We start from the raw sequence: 8128 nt of genomic DNA on the forward strand, positions 1-8128 counted from the left end.
CTACTGTTTTTTGACAGTATATTACTCATGGTAATCTTATCAGCACAGTAAAATATGTATCTGAAAACATTTTAGGCTAGAAATAAGCAACTTGGTAACAAACATTCTGCATAGTGGCCATCTCTCTCCCTTGAGCAACATGTGAGTGCAGGCTACAAACACTTACACTGCACACCATGTGAGTGAGATTCCACCGTGCTATAGCCTGAAGGGATTGAACCTTCTGATTGGTTTGAATGGCCGTTTCAGACTGAAACTTCAAAATAAAATGATCGAAAATGTAATTTCACTGGACCTTTAAGGTGTAACTATGAGAACTTACCAAGACAGTGGTGTAGAAACTGCTGTGGTTATCTCCAAGCAGAAGAAGGAGGCCTCGGAGAACAAGCCTACCCAGCGCGGTCACGTCAGGTTTCTACAAGTGGATAATGAACAAATAAAGTTCAAGATCTGACCATCACAAGTTACAGTACAGTTACAGCATGAAACACCACAATATAAACCGCTCACAAAAGGTAAGGAAACTTGAATTTGGGCCATTATATCTCCCCTTTACTAATACCAATCAGTATAGTGTTGTATATAATTTTTATCGTTGATTAGCCTTTACAACGAGGTACAGATTGTAAGCATCGGGCATTCATGGAATGAGCAACACAAGCAAACGTGTGGGTAGCACCGAGCAAAAATGTGCCAAAATGGCCTGTTAGACTTTTCTGCTGACATTCAATGTTGTGACATTCATGACATTCAATGGGCTTCAGGTGTGTGCCAGTCACAGGTGTGTGACTGTCTCACAGGTGAGTGACTGGCACCTGAACATGGGTTCTGCAACTTTGTTGAGTTTGTGTATGCTCCAAGCAGCAACACTCCCCCCATGGAAAGATGCCACTTTTGTCAGGATAAGGCCCGTGCAACAGGGCAAGTGAAGCTGGTGTTCCGTTATGCAGAGTGACAGCATTATTTGGTGTTAGCCCTTGTACCATTTCCAAATTTAGGATTAAGTTCTGTGAGACTGGTGAAGTCAACAAGGAAGACAACAACCCAGACCACTTGCTTCACTGAGGAACCATAAATGTACAGGCAAGATTTGCACAACGGTACCAAAGACAGATGTCAAAGTTGCAGGGCCCATGCTCAGGTGCCAGACACACACCTTTGACTGGCACACACCGGCATACAGTACTACCAGGGCTGACATCAAATAATGCGTAATCTGCGTAACGGAACACCAGCTTCACTTGCCCTATAGGCTCTATGCACAGCAGCCATATTGGGAATGAATTGGGCCCCTTCCTTACTTCCTTCACAGGTGTTACCAATGATACTAATGAAGGCTCTGTTCCATTCTAGTCAAACAGTCAGGGTGCTGATATTGTGTATGTTGGCACACTAGAAATACTAGTGGGTCTCAAAGTGTGGTCCAGGGACCCTCATGGTTCCTTGAGAGGGTGTAACTCTGAGAGTGTACAAATGGAACCAAATGGACCCTCCCGGGTCCATTTGGTTCCATTTGTACACTTTCAGAGTTATGGGGGTCCTTGAAATTAAACAAAAGTTTGAGAACCACTGTGCTACACTAAATGGAACAGAGCCTTCATTAGTGTCATTGGTAACACCTGTGAAGGAAGCAAGGAAGGGGCCCAATTTCTGTCCAATATGGCTGCTGTGCATAGAGCCTATTGCACAGGCCTTATCCTGAATGGACAAACGTGGCATCTTTCCATGGGGGCAGTGTTGCTGCTTGGAGCATACACAAACTCAACAAAGTTGCAGAACGCAAAGTTGCAGAACCCACCTCTCAGCAGGTGTGTGCTGGCAGGTCGCTCAAAACAAGAGCGATTACCAGCAAAAGCATATTGGGTGATTTTGGCACATTTTTGCTCGGCGCTACCCACACGTTTGCCTGTGTTGCTCATTCCATGAATGCCCGATGCTTACAAGCTGTACCTCGTTGTAAAGGTGACTAATCACCGATAAAAATGATATGTAACACTTTACTGATTGGTATTAGTAAAGGGGAGATATAATGACCCAAATTCAAGTTTCCTTACATTTTGTGAACAGTTTATGTTTGATGAACAGTTGCTGATTGGAGATGTGATTTAAAAATAGTACAATCCACAGCATTTAGTTATCAACAACGATCAATAGTTAGCAATACTTTAACACTCTGTAATACAACCGGGAAGCAGAAGTACTATTTGGGGTAATAGGTTGTATATAAACTTAGTCATGATAAATACAAATATAAGAAACATGTTGTAGACTTACCCATCAATTTGCTGCACAATTCCGGATAATTTCTCTCTAATGGCACCTTTCTTGGACTTGAAGATAGGGACCAATTGTAGTGTATAGCGATCCAGAGCATCAAAGAAGTCTGTCTCTAGGTGTGTGGTGGTGATCATGTTAAACTCAGCATAAGCCTACAACACAGCAAACCACAGAACAAACTACAGTGACTAAATACATTTGAAACAGTGTGTAAATTAGGAAAACATTTGGTTAATTGTCATACAAATAATTATGATCAACAATGTAACTGTTTTGTCATTAAACATTGGACGAATTACATTTCGGTTCCGACTTTTAGGCTTTGTAAACAAAAAAAGAAATGACTGACATGACTGACAATGACCGGGGCCAATAATACCATTATGTACTATGGCCAGAACAGGCCCGGCATTTAAAAATGTTGAAAAATAGTGAGAGTAGCCGATCTACATGTTCACAACACATCACTTTGCGAGATGTTGCGAGCTTGTAGATCTGCTATTTTCACTATTCTTCAATAGATAAATGTATACAGATGAACGCTTTTTCTCATAACTGTGATCAGACAATTACCTATATATTAAAATTGGCTTACAGGAGATGCCCCATGCCACGCTCATGTCACCATGAGTCAGCCATAACAGGGCAGGGGTCTTCAACAGGGGGTCCGGGACCCATAGGGGGTCTTCAGAGTTGGTCCACCAAATCTCTGTGATAAGATCATTGTTTCTTTATACTAACCACTTGAACAATAGCATCCCTATTCTAAGGACAACTTCAGCCAAAAATGGCCGATCTACAAGCTCACAACGCCTCGCAGCGCGAAGAGGGGAAAAAGAGCAGACCAAGTACAGAGTGAAAGTTTACTAAGTATTGACGGTTTAAGTCGTAAAATGTCTGACAATACACATTAACATGAATCCAACATCTATGAAAAGCTTTAATCTGCAACACAATTTTATGTAATATATAGTGGGGGTCCCTTCTTCATCTCTTTCTCAGTTAGGGGGTCCTTGGCCTGAAAAGGTTGAAGACCCCTGATATAAGGAGTTCCCAATGCAGCTATGCCCAATTATGGAATGTCTAACCTCAATGTGTCATCATGGAATCAGCAAACAAATTAGTCAGCTCCATATATACACCTCTAGTGTAATAAAGGTCTCCATCACCTTACATCCTGGGTTCCAAACTGCATACAGCACCAGACATTCCTCTAAAGCATATTTTCATATGTCGCCCTGATAGTTCAATTGGACAGTTAATTCCCAAATAAACTTATGTTGCTCTGTTACTCGTGGGTAAAAAGGTGCTAACCTGTTCCCGGATGTCCATGTAGGCAGAAGATGGGCACAGTGCCTGTTGGCAGGAAGGTAGCTGAGGGGATTCTGGTCAGGGCCCAGGCTGAGTCAAACTGCATGTGTTGTGCACCTATACAAACACAGAGGAGTGATTTTACACCAATGTCACATGGTGAGAATACAAGTTTTATCTGAACACCAAGTGCTCAGTCACAGGCTGACCCGGTCAGAGAATGCTTTTCATGTCAGCTGATAGAAAACCACCCAGATATCATTATGTGAAACCCCAAAGTTGTGCCGAGGGTAACCGCCTTGGGGTCTAAGCGCTCTGCCCTTCAGCATCTCTATGACCAGAGGACAGTGAAGAAAGCAGGAAAGAACCCAAGAGACCCAACTCATAACCTTAGCACCTGCTAAGAAACACAGTTACAGTTCATTATTGTTTATTTAACCATTATGTTAAATGAAACCCCCACCTGAAGTCTGCAGTTCTTCCTCTTGAGGAATCCCACTAATCAAATTCTCCACACCAGATGGAGAGATTAGGAGATCGAAGGATTGGGTCTACACAGAAGAGAACATATTATATAAACAATTGCAAAATGAGAATCACTCATGAGTCTACTTATAAGAGTGTATGCAAGCAGTAGGCTATTGTAGATAAGCTCTTTGATAAACACACCATTGTGTGACAACAGTTTGTGTGATTTATATTATTATGACAGGCATAACCCAAGGCACCATGAGCTGACAACAATAGCCTTAACCCTAACCCTATTTTCAACAGATAATGATGGAAAACATTCAACATGGATATTCAACCTATATCTCATGTTCTAATGTGAGTACATCAACAATACATAATGGCAAAAATAACATGTCTGCCATGTCAGTGGTTCTCAAAGTGGGGCCCAGGGACACCCAGGGTCCTTGAAGGGGTTCCAGAGGGGCACCAGCAAAAAAAAAACAATATAGCATCACAATTAGTTTGACCACTTTAACCCTAATATTCACAAATAGCTGTCCTACAAGCTTGTAGATCTGCTATTTTTGAGGAATCTTGAAAAATCTTGGAATTATTTGGAAGAAAATTAACAAATCTTCTGGGGGTCCCTGGTTCAGATGGGGGTCTGACTCTGCAGCCAAACATATCTATTTAGAGGGCCTTAAGATGAAAATGTTGGAGAACCACTGTTCCATTTATTGTCTACTCGAAATACACAGAAGACAGGGTATTTCTGCCACACTATTGAACCATTAACATAATGCCAATGGTTGAAATAAACAATGAACTACACTCCACCAACACAACCCGGCAACATAACATGGGTTTCAATCTCAAATGTGTCCACAGCGCGTCTGAAAGGCATGTTATCTTATAGGACAGATACACCAACGTTAGTGTAGTTGCATTTCAAACACTGTTTAATCAGCACCAACAACAAGCCTCGTTTAGCGACGCATAGAGTGGATGCAAAGCCTGATTTATACCTCGCCCTACGGCGTGTCACGGGTCAAAATGGCAGATCTACAAGCCCACAACGCGTCGTGGATGCGACGCGTTGAGAGCTTGCAAGTCTTTTATTTGTGAGCCAAAGCATCAATGGTCTTAGCTATGGTTCAACCAGGTTGTGACTTTCTCCATCTACATCCCGTACGTCTTCATAAACATTCAGATTATGAAATATAAAGTGCTTACCCCACGGCCATGGATGTAACAAGTTGAATCGAGCGGGTCTAAGTACCGTGTATATTCCGTATTGTTCAATAAAAAGCATTTTAATCCGATCGGTGGCCATTTTGTCCTGATCGTCTCCATGATTTCAACTACGCGACCCTAACGGTTGGGAGGTGTATTGCACTCTGATACATTATAACTCTGAGAAAATGGCAGGCGATCGGATTAAAATGCTTTTTATTGAACAATACGGAAGATACGGATACTTAGACCCACCCGATTCAAATTGTAACATCTGTGGCCGTGGGGTGAGTACTTTATATATGAAATATTAACGTTTATGTAGATGTACGGGTTGTAATGGAGAAAGTGCCACGGCTATTTCAGGGCTAAAAAAATGGTCTCAGCAAGCAGTAACTTTTATAACATGTCCGTGTTGTTTCAAACTAACGATCAAAACGCAGTCGCTAGTGTCAACTCGACGAAAACATACCAAACTTCCATTTATTACAACATTGTTTTGGAACAAATATGGTTAAGTAGGTTTAAGTAGGCTAAGTTTATGTGGTGGAAAAAACATCAACCACTCATCACTATTGACGTGACGTTTGGCAAATGTTCACTAATATAATGGCAGCATGTCAGATACACAAATTCACACTAGATAACACTTACCTTATTGACGAAATTACTTGAATTGAAGAAATTAAAACGTGTTCCTTGCTTCCATGTTCCAAGCAGAGAGTTCCAACGGTCCCAACTCCCAACAAGGGCTCAGCGCGCTAATGGCCACTTTTTGAATAATGAGCGCAGTGCGCATGCTCACATTAAGGCACGCCCAGCTCAAGTGACGTTACTGATCAATATAAAGTATTCTAAAATACAACTGATAAGTAAACCATACTAACCACAGTGCAATTAATTTTTACTTGCTCTTGGTTAGTGTTCTAAAATACAAATAATAAATAAATAATCCTAATCTGGTAGGCCTAGACAAGGTTCACTGTTTGAGGAGAAGAAACGCACCAAGCAACATTTAAATGTGCTGTTTGATCTGTTAAAAGACAGGAGAACACTTTGAGAGCAGACTCACTTCCTAATAAGCTACAAAGCAAAGACCTGTATGATTTTTGGAAAGAGGTCAAAGTAATGAACAACAGTAAAACATACTCTCTAACACATTGGTTCTCAAAGTGGGGTCCAGGGACCCCCAGGGGTACTTGAGGGAGTTCCAGGGGTCCCCAGCTAAATGATGGACAGGAACCAAATGGACCCTTATGGGTCTGTAACTCTGAGAGTTAAATTAACATTGGTTTTACAATGTGAATTGGGGTCCCAGAGGTATAAATGCCCTTAAATGGGGGTCTGTAGCCCTAATGCATGTCAAACTGGACTTCCTTGAAATTAAAATGGTTAAGAATCACTGCTAGAGAGCCGTAAAAATCTTCTCTTATGGGGGTCCCTGGCATATCTCTTCAAATGGGGGTCCACGGGCTAATAAGTGTCAATTAGGGGGTCCTTGACATGAAAAAGTTTGAGAACCACTGCTCTAACTTAGAGGGTGCATGTGGCTGGGTTGAAATAGCTGAGGTATATGGAGAAAACACAATCACAACTTATTTAACTGTGTAAAAAGTTGCACAGTGGCAGTAGATCATGTTGATCCATTTGAAAGTGCACTGATTAGGTCTGAGGATGTGGTTGATGCCATTAAGTTGTTAGATAACAACAAGCAGGGGTCATCACCATGCTGGCTTGTGGTGGACATTTTTGCCATGGACATACACATTGAGCTGACAATAATATTACCAGAAACACATAAAGAGCTAACCCTGAATGACCATAACAGGTCTGTAACTCAGAGTGTACAAATGGAACCAAATGGACCTTGTGTTTTACAGGTCTGTTGGGTCATGGTGTCCCCCCAGAGTCAATCACCTCTGTACAATTAGTACAGTGTCCTTAAAGACAAGGCAGGTAAACTAAACAGCATTGACAACAATAGACCTATCGCTCGGGCCAGCACTCCAAAGTTTTGGAAAGAATCATGCTTGTGCTCCTTGAAATGTTTGTCCTGACTGCAGATAACCGTTTGGATTTAAAAAGAAACACGGCACAGACTTATGCACCTTTGCACTTAAAGAACTGATTTGCCAGCTGCAGTAGCCATAATTCCACTGTCTTCATATGCTTCATTGATGTGTCTCGAGCTTTTGACAGATTTAACCACTACAAACTGTTTCAGAAGCTGCTTGATAGAGGCACACCTAGACACATTGTACGTATACTGGTGTTTTGGTGTGCAAATCAGAAAATGCAGGTCAAATGGGGTAATGTTACATCTGCCCATTTCTATGTTAGCAATGGTGTACGCCAAGGGAGGATTTTGTCTCCCGTTTTATTCAACGTTTACATGAATCTATGTAAATCTATCCATTGAATTAAACAAGTGCAATACGGACTGTCTGATAGGTAGCTCTATCATCAATCACCTTATGTACACTGATGACCTGGTCGTGCTAAGTCCTTACAGTGGAGGGTTACAGCAGCTATTGAAAGTTTGCTCAAATTATGGCAATGATCATGACATAATTTATAATGCAAAAAAGAGTAGTGTCATGCTTGTGAGAAGCCATGAGGACACATTGTTACTGACAATCTCCAAGATGAGAGATATGTGCCGCATACTTTATGGCCAGGCCAATGTGCTGCTTTGCAGGTTCAGTGTGTGTTCTGATCATGTCAAGTGTGCACTTTTTAAAGCATTTTACTTGATTAAACCTAGTATTGTAACAAATGAGTAAAGGTAACTTATTTATTTAATATAGATAGCTATTGGATTTTACAGTACAGATTCAACATTGAATCAATGTTG

The 8128-nt window shown here is 41.4% G+C and overlaps 1 long non-coding RNA gene across 1 annotated transcript; it reads right to left on the reverse strand.

Moving 5' to 3' along the window:
• Positions 1-370: 370 nt before the first annotated feature.
• Positions 371-6043, reverse strand: LOC311046701. Its single transcript, XR_014600915.1, has 5 exons — positions 5929-6043; positions 4052-4139; positions 3592-3705; positions 2275-2429; positions 371-415 (listed from the first exon to the last, which is right to left on the reverse strand). It is a non-coding gene; the product is annotated as an uncharacterized lncRNA (long non-coding RNA).
• Positions 6044-8128: the final 2085 nt, after the last annotated feature.

The sequence above is a fragment of the Gymnoscopelus microlampas genome (genome assembly GCF_963454915.1).
Source record: "Gymnoscopelus microlampas genome assembly, chromosome: 6".
NCBI lineage: Eukaryota > Metazoa > Chordata > Actinopteri > Myctophiformes > Myctophidae > Gymnoscopelus > Gymnoscopelus microlampas.